Here is a 15,132-nt window from a genome sequence, read left to right on the forward strand (position 1 = left end):
AAGAGACTTAATGACATTAGCATGATCTCTTGCCCAAGGATCACCAAGGTCTGAGTGGAACTCATTAGAGAAAAGATAGACATAATACATTGAGGAGAAATGGAGAAAGCAGAAAGGCAGCTATTGCAGGAATGATGCAGCTGATATGGTTATGAAATCTTGTTCCATTCTGCAGGTTTTGTTCATACAGAAATACTTTGGAAAGGAGCATTTCGGAACAAAAGCAGCTGAAAATTTGGTTGCTTTCAGTGGGAGTCAGTTGGGGTGTTTCTTAAAACCAGCACAGCCCTTTAATGTAGGATTCTGCAATACTTGCAGTGTAGTTGACTTTCCTGTACTTCACCCATGATCCTGAATGCCATCCTGTAGCAACAGCCTGATTTATCCTTTCAGATCCTGCACAGATGTGTTGCCTTGACATACATTGATCTCACTGCAGAGAAGGGGTGTGAGGCTAGGACTGGGAAATCAGGTTCAGAATGCTATCATTCTTCAGTGAGTGAGCTAAGGACACCTGCAATCGTAGATGGGAGAACTTTCTCAGTTTCTGTATAGCCACAGGCCTCAAGCAGGCTCGGCACTAAGGTCATAGCACTATGATTCATGCGACCCACCACAACTTGCCAAAAAGTGAGACTTAGCTGCTGGTGGTAGGCATCAGAAGTTCAAGGTTAATCTTCCAAGTGGAAGAGAAAAAACAGGTCATGGTTTTCCAGGTCAGTGAAGCTGTTCCTCTCGTGTTCAGAGGAGAGTTAGCTTGTGTCCTGGTTTCAGCTGGGACAGAGTTATTTTTTCTTCTCAGTAGCTGGTACAATGCTGTGTTTCAGATATAGTATGAAAATAATGTTGATAACACACTGATGTTTTCAGTTGTTGCTAAGTAATGTTTATACTAAGTCAAGGACTTTTCAGTTTCTTAAGCCCTGCCAGCAAGAAGGCACAAGAGGGCACAAGAAACTGGGAGGGGACACAGCCAGGACAGCTGACCCAAACTAATCAAAGGGATTTTCCATACCATATAATGTCATGTTCGGTATATAAACTCAGGGGAGTTGGCTGGGGCTGGCTGATTGCTGCTCAGGGATTGTCTGGGCATTGGTCAGCAGATGGTGAGCATTTGTATTGTGCATCACTTGGGTTTTTTCCATTCCCTTTGGATTTTATTCCTCTCCCCTCCTCTCTCTTTTTTTAAAATTATTATTATTATTATTATTGTTGTTATTATATTTCAATTAATACATTGTTCTTATCTCAACCCTCAAGTTTTACCTTTTTCCCCAATTCTCCTCCCCATCCTGTTGGGGAGGGCAGGGAATGAGTGAGTGGCTGCACGATACTTAGTTGCCAGCTAGAGTTAAACCATGACATCTTGGCACTCAACAAATCCAACAACAGACAATGTCAACAGCTAACTGGAAATATCTGGGACTAGAGGGAGAACCTGCTGCATGAAAGATCTCTACTTAGGTCTGATAGCACTTTCCAGAGGAAAATCCACTTTCAGTAGGATTATTTACCCTCAGCCCTGTGACAGACCACAGGGGAAAAAAAGTCACTGCAGTACAGGGTAGTTTTATATCAAAAAAAACCCCAACTATTGTCAGGCTTTTCTGGAAAAGCTGGACTACACAATCAGAAATTAGAGGCAGTTCAGAGTGCTTAAGTAAAATGTCTAATAGGGACATATGCACTACAGTTGTCAGATGGGTATGCTTCAGTTGTGCATGGAGTGGACCCTCAGAGCGATGACACCTATAAAAAGAGCAGAACTGTCTAAAGAGGCTAAATGCATCAGGAACGACTGTGTAAAATTTGTAATGAGGATGAGCTCCTAAGACAGCATCCTAAACCATTATCAGTCCCTGTCATTCATTGAATAATGTTTGGGAGCATTAGCTAAGAGTTATGTCTGGTTGTCATATCACATGCTAAACCCACTGCTAAGGATAACTGGGGAACATGAAAAGCACCTCACCAGCATTTTGCTACTCATTAATGTTGTCTCAGAGTTTAGAGTTTGTTTCTCAGGAGGAACTCCTCCATCTCCTGCCAAGACAGATGAAAACTGATGGAATGACTCACCTACCTGGAAGACCCCAAGGCACATCATGAAACCTTCCAAGTGGTGAAACATCTTCTGTGAAAAAGATGCTGGCTGTCTAGATATCTGTTGGTGGGTGGCAAGCTCAGGCTGCTGAAAGACCCAATTGCCTTAAAACCCTCTGCTGGATGGCAGGCTTCTGGAGGTAGAGCGACAGTACGTACCCTTTCATTCTATAAGGATGCCTTTGTGTTCAGAAACCTCTTGTCCTTCAATCTGACAGTCACCCTGTCAACCTGCTGAGGCTATGGGGAAGTCCACAGCCTTGGATATGTCAAGGTCCAAGAGAATGTCTCCCTGCTTTAATCAAGGCCTAGGTTCTCTTGTTGAAGGTATACAAACTTCATTTTTTTTCACACATATCCAAGCCTGAAACCATGCATGATCTTTCATAACAACTTTCTAATCATACATCCAACAATTTGGGGTAGGCTGGCTGTTCAGCATGTCTAGGTGATATATAGCCTCCTTCCTGCTGCTCTTGACATGCATTGCAGCAGAAAATGGGAGGGTTGCATGGCTGAAATTTTATGTGGTAACGTAGCAAAGAGGTGCAATCCACAGGCTCAGACCATCATTGTGTAACACTCTTCCCAGAGGAGTCCAGGTAGCTGCAGGCTCCTGAGCCTCTGCCATGCATGTCATGGTGCCTTGGGCACCACGTGAGCTGCTGGGCACGCTTATGTCTTGACCTGGGTGTGAACAGAGTCCCTTGCTGATGGATTTGGCCTCATGGTGCCTATCGAGGCTTTTCTTAATGGACCTTCAAGATCTACCTGTGGTGTCAAACAGCCTTCCATAGTAAGCCCTCTGTGCTTAGCAGCGATACATGACTGGTACTCTGTCAAAAGTCAACTTGATTACTCATTACAACCTGAGCTCTTCCCTGCAAGACACTACACATACCACTTTACAACAGAAAGTAATTCTGTAATTGTTCACAGCAGCACACAGCAGTTTGTGCAAGACACTTAAAAGAGATTTCTGTTTCCAGGGTCACATTTTCTTAAAGCTACTGCACAGCAGAGTCTTTAATTGTCCTTTTTTTTTGGAGGGTGGGGGTGGGGGGTGGGGGGGAGGGAGAGAGATATGTCCCTGTCTTTTGGGGAATTTATTCCCATTTAAGAAATCTCAGTGCTGGAAATTTCTTTTAAGCATTTCTTTCATCAGAATTATTTTGTGGCCTGGCATTTAAATGCTGGCGGTAAGTCTTTGCCCTTGCTGTCTGTCACCTCCAAAATAGTCATCAACAACCACGGCTACCTATCAGCTGTTACGGAACCATCTGTGCAGCCTTTGATCATGTTCTTTTTCTTCCAGATTGCTATCATCCTTCTGGAAACTGAGAATGGGACAAAATGTCGCAGCCATGTTACACAGTAGGGTGACACGTTGTTAGTGGCTACAGTATAAAAGAAACAGTTTAGAGTAGTGGCTGCTGGCACCTCAGGCAGTCTACAGTCCCCAAGTCTGCAAAATCAGGATGATAACAATTATTGTGGTATATAACAGATAAATACTTAATGCCATTGAGACTTTCTCTCTCTGAATGTGAAATCTGATTTCTGTGATACCTCATTCAGTTTTGGAAAGGCTGAAGCTCAGGATCTGAGACTATTTTATTTGTTTCCATTTTGGTAATTTCAGTATCATCTCAAACTTAAAGCCTGAAGCCTGGAAATCTGTAATAAAAATCCAAATTGGAATGTAATGTTATGGAACACATTGATCTGTAATTTTCCTCTCTTATTTTACTTGAAAACAAAAAAGAAAACTTGTACCTGAATTGTTGGTTACAACTTTTTTCAAAGAGCCTGATTACTTTTGTCTGTATTTCTGTTAGAAGCTTATCTCATCATTAAAAAGGATGAAGAGACCAGGTTCTGAAGATCAAAATTCAAGAGCAGCTACACAGGTTACTGATGATTTAATTCAGAAAAATAAAGGAATTTTATAGAAAATAGATGCAGTTTCAGTGAGAAAAAGAAGCAACCCTGATGTAGCTTTGCAGTGTTAGCTAAAAATAACATAACATTTTTGTGGTCAAATGCATATTTAGTTAATGAGATCATTTGATTCAAAGAATATCAGTTGGAATAAATACAGTGCTCCAGAATGCCCTGGAGTTCACTCCCTTTTGTCCTCAGGGAAGTACCCACATGGTGTAAACCCAGAGAAGACTGCAGCTTTGCCAGGGTCCCCAGGGCACAGAGCTCATCCCTTAGCACACATGAGTGCATGAAGTCTCTTACTGGCTGCCATCCTGAGAATCTGCTAATTCAATTTCTCAGTGTCTTCCAACTTGTTCTCTCTGATCTTCTAAACCCTGAGAGTTCAGGCAGTTAATGTGTTCTCTGCTAGAGGTGATTATTATATTAATTAGTCATGCTCGCAAGCTTTATATGGAATAGACTTAAGCATTTATCAGCCGCGAGTTACAACGCCACCTCCTAGAATTATGTCAGTGACCCCACAAATAAAATCTCCACCGGAGTTGCTCACTACAGAAAAAAATGATTCTCCCTCTGGCCACAGGGAGCCACACAGCCACCATTATGAGCCCAGGGAATAAAGAAGGGAGAAGGCAAAATCCATAGAGTCTCTCAACTCCACACCAGGAAATACAGAGGTTGATCTCTCCTTGAGGTGACCTTACCAGTTGCACCTGGGCTCCCATTAGCTGTTTTCTCACCGGTTCCTGCTGAGAATCTTGCATTGGTTTTAGCCAGGCATATAGAATGCACATGTAGCAAACTACTTGTACCTACTTGCACACAAAGTAATTAGTGCAGACTGTCATCAGAATTTCTAAGTTCCTTTTTGACTGCAGTTTTAAGGTCACTTTGCAAAATGGAGGATTACCATTAATCTGTGAAGCCTTAAGCAACAGTGGCAGTTGCTTGACCACAGAGAATAATCCAGGTTTTGTGTAATCACCCCAAGTATGTGATTTTTAAACATTTAATTCTCTTAGTACAGTACACCAGTAGCATCATAGACCAGAAGGCCTAATCATTATCTCACACGCCATACATCTAAGATAGTTCTGGTATTAATGTACATGTCTGGTAGCACTCGGCTTAATACTGCTTTCTAGGCAAGGCCATGACATTAAACTCAGCACCATTAGTTTCTTTCTCAAGACCTCTAAATGACTCTTAGAGACAGGACTTGTGCTGCACTTTCCCATTTTCTTCTTCAATGTATTTCCACAAAATCTCAGTTTGGTAAGCTGGGTGATCCAAGAAGAGCTCACATCTTCAAGTGAGGGAAGAAAAAAATTAAATGAACCAGCAACTTGATAGAAAGGCATCCAGGGAAAAACTCATTAAGGTCCACAGAGGGATGAGCTTTCCTTGTTTTCTCTTCAGCGTATGCTCATTTTTTCCTTTCTCTAGACATAATATGTACACTACAAAGGCAGAAACAAACCTCTTTGGGATTTTAATTCAAAATAGACATCTAAATAGATGTTCTTTCATTTATTGAGATATTTAACACTTACTGTCACACAAGCTCATTTATCAGAGTGCCTAAATCTACATTCTGTCTAAGAGTTTAAATATTGAGATAGTTAATTTGGACTAGAAGGTCTGCTGCACTGATTCTCACTGTGCTGGATTAAAGGAATGGTGATAGTGCCACGGAACTGCCTGGTGTCACATGACGAGTTAATTGTTGATCCAGAAATGGAGCCTGCTAATGCTGAATTTCAGTCTGTTGTCCCATCTGCTGTTCTTTACTGCCTGCAAATTGAAGTATAGTTGTTTGAAAGTGCAGATTTGGTCTGTAAAACTTATGTCTCAGTCCAAATGTAGCCTCAACTACAAACATCCCCAGCTTTGTCTGAAAGCTGATACTTCCTAAATAAAAAGCTCCACTTCTCTGTTTCATATATATGATGGAGATAAAGTGTATAGAGCAAGGAGTATTTCTCAGAGGATTTCAAGAACCCTCTTTGACCAAACAATATTTGACATTTCGTTTGCCACTCTGCAAGGCTCCTCAGAGGGCTGAACTATTCTCATTTCTGCCATGGAAGCAAAGCCACCATTTCGCTTCCCTCAAGCTAAACAGTGTATGATGGGCAACAATTCAGAATTAATTTGATAGTAATGGAGATGACAACTATTACTGTGAGGTATTTCTGCTATGAACATTGTCATCCTGTCCTCATTTCACCCCCCTGCCCACAGGTTTTGGTGCTACAAGGAATTTGTGAACAGTAGACAACCCCATACACAATGCATATGCGTATACGCTGCTGTCTAGGCAGAGCAGCAACTTTGGACTCAACAGCCTCTGTGGATACATGAGCCCTGAAGTCCCACAAAACTGCAACTCTGGCTTGGAGACAGAAAATAATCAGCATGGGGCTACAAAGTGCGTAACACGCACAGGTCCACAGGAAGTGGCAACTCCTTCTAAACGTGAGTCAGGCATAGAATCACAGACTAATTTTGATTGGAAGGGATTTTTGGAGATCATGTGGTCCAACACCTTGCTCAAATCATAGGATGTCTAAAGCTATTTCCATCAGGAAACAGGAAAACATTTTTTTCTGACTCTTTTTCCACTAACTGCCCAAAACAAACTGGCAGTGAAAGGATGCATTCTGTGTACGTAGCTAGGAAAATCAGTACAGGTTAAATTTTAAATATGCACAATTCCTTTCTTTCTAACACTGGTATCAATGCAGAATTAATAGCATTGAGGCCAATATAATCATAAAAATGGACACTGCTGGCTGCAGTCCCTACACAGAGTGGATCTTAATGATTTGATGTTTTAAGACACACACAGTAATTTAGGTCTTGCAACCCTGAGAATGAGGCAAAGTCCTGAAATAATGAATGGCCTAGGGTAAAGAAAACCTGTCTGCAGTCTCTTTATACTCCACTCAGAACAGCCTCACTTCCCTTCATCTTCTTTTCCCCTTTCTGAAAAGAAACGTGATTTCAACCTACCTTGTGTGAGCTGGGCTGCTGCCGTGCCAGATACCCCTATAGGTTCCTGTTCAGCTGATGAAAGAAATTTCCTTACCTTTTAATATCTTAACAGCTGAATTTGTGAAATCAGAACTTAATGATGTACTAAGGTATTAACACGACGTCTCAGCTCTATTCAAGTCAACAGGTACCTCATCTCTGAATTCACTCAGAATAGCTAGTGTAGGCGTTTATTTTATTAACTAGACCTGTATCACAGTGACTATAATAGAAAGACATCATCTGTAAAAATCAGTTGAAGTATGATACTTGAAAAGCTTCAGGAAACAAGATGGTTTCAGGGGGCTTCTGTAAATGTAACTTCTACAGAAATAAAAGAATCACTTGCTTGGTCTAGCAAGCAACATATTTGCTATTTCCAGGTAGCAATTATTTCAGTAGACTACAACCAGAATACAGTTGTCTAGCTCCACTTTTGAGTAAGTCCTTCCTTTCCTTTAAACAAGGACAACAGGAAGCCAGTTACCCACATGCTGCTGTTAAAAATGGTGAGGTTTGTTTTGACAGAAACACTCCCTGTTGGCTTTCCTGTGCAGCCATAGGCAAGTCAGGCACAGTAGCTGTGTGTCAGTTCTGTTTCTCTGGAATGAAATGAGCTCTGTTACCCGCTTCACAGGAGACAGGTAGTGATCAAGATTTTGTTATTTTGATGCATTGCAGCATAGAAGAGCAAGATGCTTTCATTATTAATATTCTCATACATTTATCCTCTAGTAATTTATTGCACAAGTCAAGAATTACTCCTCAAAGAAAGGAGTAACAACAAGCACTGGATTCCTACAGATTTGAGTTCTTTGTCTCCTACACTACTTCCCACCCCATAATAGTAGTGCTGCTGCATGTTTCCCTGGAATGCCCACTGGGCATAGACAGCACACGCTGCAGTTACTGTGCAGCCATCCACAGATTGGCCAGCTGACCAGGTTATGTAAAATGCTTGTGTTCTGCTACTTTTATCTCATGGGGGTCATTAAACGGGGGAGTGTGCCCTCTGTCTAGTTATCAATTTTTCAGTAAAAAACCTCTTAGGATCACACTTGAGACTTCTACATGATTTAAATGCACCTGAGTATGGCCAATAGGCCTGAAAGCTATGGAGCAGGGGAACAACAGATGGATCAACCACAAAACCCATTTCTCCTTAGGAAACTGGGGATATTTCTGCAATCCCTAATATGTACGATGGAAACACAACATCAAGACTCCCAGACAACCTTCTGTTTTATGGCAATACAATACTCTAAAGGCATTTTAATGTTTTAAAGATAATTTCCATATGCTTGTCATGACAAGGCTGAATTCTTTTTCGTGTTCTGGATAAGCATTTAATAATCTCACCTCTTAATATAAGCATTCTAGATTTAAAACTTTTTGGTTTGGGGATAATGCAACATTCCTATAGCATATTTTATTGCAGATTGCTAATATGAGGCAGAGAATGGAGAACATAATTTTGTCTATAAATTTCATAATGAAAAATGTCATATATGGATAAACTACACTTCTAATGCCTTGAAAATATAAAGTATTGAGCCTCATTTTAGAGCTGTCCTTTGTTACAATTGAACCTAGGTTTTTGGTCTTAAGGTCAGTATTCCATTATGCAATAGGCTGATGAAAAAAGTGTAGCTAAAAGTACAAGAAGCAGCCTGTTCTTTGGCCTGGCTAACTGAAGACAGTCCAAATAGTTGTTTTAATACATCTTACTCTTTAGGAGGGTTATAGTGTTGTCATGGTTTAACCCCAGCTGGCAACTGAGCACCACACAGCTGCTCGCTCGCTCACTCACTCCCCCCATGGCAGGAAAGGGGAGAGAATCAGAAGAGTAAAAGTGAGAAAACTTGTGGACATAAATAAAGAGAGTTTAATAGGTAAGGCAAAAGCCACACATGCAAGCAAAGCAAAACATGGAATTCATTCACCGCTTCCCATCGGCAGGCGGGTGTTCAGCCATCCCCAGGGAAGCCGGGCTCCATCACGTGTAACAGGAAGACAAACACCATCACTCTGAACGTTCCCCTCTTCCTTCTCCTTCCCCCAGCTTTACATGCTGATCATGACGCCATATGGAATGGGACATCCCCTTGGTCTCTGGGGGCAGCTGTCCCAGCGGTGCCCCCCCCCCAGCTCCTTGTGCACCCCCAGCCCCCTCGCTGCGGGGGCGGTGTGAGAGGCAGAAAAGCCCTTGGCTCTGGGTAGGCGCTGCTCAGCAGTAACGGGAACATCCCTGGGTTACCAGCGCTGTTTTCAGCACAGATCCAAAACACAGCCCCATACCAGCTACTGGGAAGAAAATTAAACTCTATCCCAGCTCAAACCAGGACAAGTGTAGTACACTTGCACTTACAATGTTAGCATTAACAGGAAAGTCATAAGCAAGTTCAGGTTCCCCACCCCCCCCCCCCCCCCCCCCCGAGTATGCTTTTACCTAAGCTAACGGGGAGACCCAGGAAGGCCAACAGCTGTGTGTATGCCAAAAAGGAGTAGTGTTACTGTGAAAGTGCCATAGCAGTAAAGATGTTAGTTATCTCAATTAACGTCAGTCAACATACAAATGTTTATGGAGATGAAGTGATAGGTCATTGTGTCCAGTTGGACGTGACCAATGATTAACCTCAGAAACAAAGGAGCAAGGGTACAATTTAAGCGGATGTTAGACTTTTATAATGATTTTTTTTGGGTACAAACCACTATATTTTCTTATTTCTCTTACATTGATGTGTCTATCAGAAATTGCCTTTCAATCACTTTCTTACATGTTCAGCTTAGCTGTACCTTGCAGCACACTTCCTGGAAGCTTCATGCTTGCTTTGCTGCTATATATTGTGTCAAAGTATCTAAAAATGGATGCTTAACTTTCTATAGATCATTGTAACTACATGGATATGATTTAAGCAAGACTGCAGGAAGAGGCAGTATCTTCTGTTATTCAGTTTAGTAAAATACTTTTCCCAGTAGGCCTTTCCTAATGTCTTTAATAGAAAAACATACTATATAGTTATAATGTGACACCTAATTAGCAAGAATTGGCTTTGAATTCTCCTGCTTAAGATGTGCTGGCCTGCACTATAGCTTTAATTCAGTAAGTTCAGTAACAGCGTGCCCATTTGCTCTCTGCTTCTCAAGTGGTACAGATCACTGAATTCTGCACAGTCCCTGTGAAATCAATCAATCCTGTCGCCTGTTGGCTCACACAGACAGCTTACATCAGCTCCATGAAAGGTTTCATTTTTTAAATGAAAAATTCAGATGAATATTACTGCTTTAGCTGTCTGTGATTCAACTACTTGTAAAAAATAGCAATGTCCTTTAATATTCATTGATTAAATAGTACTGGTGTACTGGAGTGACAATCAAAGAAAGATAACTTATAATTTTGAGTGAAAATAAGGTATCAGTGTCTAGAAAATCTGAGGACACAGTCTGTGGTTGTATGGGATGTGCACCAAGCAAAGAGGAAGCCTAGAAGACATGCCACAAGGTGCAGGACCCCAGTTTAAACCTCACTTGAAATGGAATTGTTAGTCCTGTGTTGCTGGGGTGAAAGTCATATGGGTCACATCCAGTGGGAAACACTGACCTGTTACCTAGTCTTTGTAGTTTCACTTTAGACAGAATCACAGAATCTGGTGTTTGATCCCTCCACAAGGTAATCCAGCACATTGTGCTGGCAGAAAATAGCTAGTTTTTGGTTTGGGTGGGCACAAGGTTTTTGTCATTGTTATTCAGTGCAGAACACAAAAGCACAGAGAAGCAAAGTCACTTGGTAGGCCAGAGGGGCATGACTTCCCAGACTTCTGATGCAGTCCAGTGGACTGACCACAAGGCTGCATGTGTTGTTTAAACTATTGAAATGGCCTCCAACTATTGAAATCAATAGTCTTTTGATGAATTGGGCCTTTCATTTTCTTTTCCCTTCCCCCCCCTCCACATTTTTAATTTTTCTCTCTGCTGGTATACTAAATATGTTTTGAGGTTTCAGACAATTTGGAACATTTTCATTTTTTATTTTAATTAGTAGACATCAGATGACCTGACCCCTTTTATAATAACCAGAAGGGTTGAATAATTGAGATTTGAGTGGTCAAGGTCAAAATATGTTGCTTAATGTACATCTTACAATTATCTAATACTGACTTTATAACACCACAGATGTTAAACTACAAAACCTTCAGAACCCAAAGATCCGTTTTTTCTCTATGAACAAATTAAGCAATATATGTTTTTTAAAATGAAAATTATTAATGGCAGAGTAGCATAACACTGTACGTAGCAGCAGTGCATCTGCTCATGTTTAGGTCTGTTCACATTAGCCATAATACTTAGGATAAAGCTGCTTCTGTCTTTAATACAGGATCTGTTATGTCACGGAAGGTTCAATGTCTGCAACACAAGCACAATTACATAACGGCGCTTCACCCACAGTTTCTATTAGTGTGCATTAGTCAACAAGGATAAGAGGCATATGCTTCGTAGGGGTCAGTGTTCCTGTTAACACATTGCATCAGAGATATGAACACACCCACCCATTAAAAAGGGGTCCAAGGAACAGGTGACCTGGTTCTTTTGAGACATTGTTCTCATTCTCCCTGAAAGTAAGAACAAGATCACCTCTGTTTAGTTATGGAAGGTGTTTTCAAAGCTTGATACAATTTGCCAGAGCAGGCTATTTTACTATTATAATAACTCCTAACTCTGGGTGTTACTTCTGCAGTAATAGATGCAGGAGAGAAAAGGGAGATACTAGTCTACATGCAGAGCTGCAGTGCAGCACCAGTTCAAGGCATTGCTTACAACAATACAACTAGAGCATTTGGAGACTCAGGAGGAACAGTAGAAGGTATGTCTCAGAGCAAAATAAGCATGCTCAAGTATGCTTGAATCAGTTTAACTAAACCACTGTAAGCCTGTACATAATTATTTCGATAAAGCTGCTTCCTATCTCTTAATAGTCAAAACAACTGCTTCAGTCAAGTTTCTTCCGATTTTTGGAAAGAACAAGCTAGAAGTAAGGTGCTTTATATCAGAAAAGAGTAAAAGGCAGGAAGAGGCACATTGTAATACAAACACTATGGGTCCCCTAGCAAGGAACCATTCAAAAGAGGGCAGGGGAGAGCATTTAATTGCTGCTGGAGGGACAACCAACACCCATAAAGATGAACTGAGTACTTGCCCCATAACCTCGTCTTCAGTGGTGAATTCAACAGACCCTTGTCCTAAAGTCTGTTTTTTTCTTCCTTGAACTTTTCTTCTCCTTCTCCTCTAGCTCTGTTTGGTAGCCTCTCAGACCAGCATAGTGAGATCAAACAAGGATTATTAGTCAGCCTTCTGCTGCCTCAATTCTTGGCCTGGCGTGTTAATACAAACTGAAATCAGGGCCCGTTCAAATCAATACGCCACACTCTGAATCTTACATCTGAAAGCATACCGCCCATCTACAACTTTAATGTATAGTGGTGACCACTAGCAGAGAAACTGAAAGGTGCCAGCAGTAAGCTCTTCACCTGCCACAGATAAATCAGATGAGGACACTGAATTAAGACCTTAGTGCTCCCATCCATTGGGGAACGTGGAGGGAGCCAGTATGGCAGACAGGAGAGGCACTGCTGTGAACAGGCAGTTTCAGAGGCTTTTCACTGATTGCACACATCGCTAGGAACTGGCTGCAGATTGTGTTTTAAACATTACCTAGTGATGTAGGCTTGACCGGGTGTGAGAGATTGTGTTTGAGCAGTACTCTTCCACAGGGCATCTCACCCAAGTTAGGCAATCACGTGTCCCAACTCCAGCCTCAGGCATTTACTTTGACATTCATTCCCTCCCTGAAACATCTTTTGTTGAGAAAAAGCCATTACACAATATAAAAAAGGAATCTGCTAGCCCTAACATTTGGTCTATACATAACTAACGCTAATCCTAGATTCCTCATGACTTAAAAACATAAAAATTAATGTTTTATAAACTTGGAAGACTTTCCACTACAGTGCAATCCCTGCATACAGTAATGCATCCCCTACATCATGTTTACTCATCACTTTAAACTAAGCAGCTGTAAATGCTACTTTTCTTTTTAAATTTACCACACATGCACTTACTACCTTTTCTTTCCACTTTTATGCAAATGGTAAAGCAAATTGCAATCTCTAAAAATCTTTCTAAGTCTTCCTTGTAGACATGGCAGAACAGAAGTAACTTTCCACCTCTTTACTTTCTGTGTTTTACGGAGCTGTCCTGAGATAAGTAAGTGAGCTTTCTCATCACGTGAGGCTTAAGTATGAGCCATTACTTAGCTAAAAATCCAGAGAGAACATTGTCAGCAGAGTTCTTCCCTAGGTCTGGAACAGCATGTGGGCAGGGAGAAAGGAAGGCTGATAAGAGAGCAGCTTCTTGTTGGCTATTTAGCTAGAACATTTATTGTAAAATCCCTCAGTCACTGGTTGAGGACAAGCTCAAGATGCCACAGCTATTGGTCCAAGAAATTCCTGTTTGGGCCAGCACGGCAAGGGATACAGATGCTAAGCCAAGGCCACAGAAGCCCAGGCCTTCCTAGTAAATCTGGTTGATAGTCAGTTTAACAAGTACTGGTATCTACCACAGATGAGGTGAGTGTAATGTAATTAGTAACCTGCTACATCACCAGAGAAAACTCATGACAGCAACCAGTTTGAAAGATCTTTTAAAATAACAAACACGTCCAGTCCAAAAATCTCACCATAGATGTAAAAATCCTCTTATTTCTACATCTCCTTTTGGAGAGGATGAAGGACTAACAGTTTAGTACTGGAAACTTCCACTGATGATGCAAGTTGGAAGAAAGATACTCAGTGTCCTGAAGGACTGAGGTAGCAGAGCCTCTGCAGAACCACAGCAGGTGAAGTAATGCTGTCATTCTGTACTATTCAGGTAGTAAGGTATTGAGCAATCCAGGTGCAGCTGGCAGCTACAAGCTGTTCTTTCAGAAATGTTCTCCAACTGTCAAATGAGAATTAGACAGAAATAGCAGGTTTCTCTCTAGCTGCAGCAGATAATTTCTGGAAGGATTTTACATTTGGGAAGTGTTTAGCAGAGGGTTATGATCTTAAAGGAACTGTGGACTTTGCCAAAAGTCAGTACTCTCTTACAGGCTGGCCTGTACAATCATGTTTGCAGCAACTCTTTGTTTGGAGTACAAAGAACAAACAATAGCCAGCAAGCAGCCCACAGCCTTGTGTACAACTGAAACCATAATTTTATCCTTCATGCTAAATTTTAGATTCTCCGTGTGCTCTTAAGCTTCTTGTTTGCAACCTAAAATGGGATCCTGGGCATGAAATGTCAATCCAAATGTTGTATCACCCAGTTTTTAGTACCATGGGGATTTGCTTGACTGAGGAAATTCAACACAATACAAATCAGACCCAGTTTAACTTTTCCTGACAGTAATGTTACATTCTGATATAGCAAAAATCCTGGTCTATGTTTTATCTGAAAAGGTAGTATCTAAAAAAGACTCAATTATCAACTGTTATTATAAATCCCTATGGGATACAAAGATTCCATTTACCTTCCCAACTAAGATTAATCCCTCAAAAATACTTTGTCCACACCCATGCTTGTACTGCAAATGATTCAGGCAGCTCATGTAGCATAGTGGGAGTACACTTCATTATCTTTTCAGCCCCCTGGAAAATGTACTGGAATACAGGGACCTACCAGAGCACACAAGTTTTTTGAATCAGATATCCAAGTAGATGGTGCCTCATGAGATCCAATCTTCCTAAAACTATGTGGAACTTTGGTCAGGTAGGGATAAAAGCAAATTAATTGTGAAAAGTAAAAAGTTTTGTAAAGGTTTATAAGGACAGGAGAAAGTCACACTATTCTGAATCTAATCTTGAAGGCATTCAAGGGCAGGCATTAAGCCGAGAAACTGTAGGTGCTGGGCATACCCACTTAACCTAGGTTGCATTTGCAGAGAGACCCCAGGTGGACAAAGCAAGCTAGCTTTCTATCCCCATCCTTTTCTGAATGAAATTTAATGAC

Source organism: Falco punctatus (assembly GCF_963210335.1).
Source record: "Falco punctatus genome assembly, chromosome: 12".
Lineage (NCBI taxonomy): Eukaryota > Metazoa > Chordata > Aves > Falconiformes > Falconidae > Falco > Falco punctatus.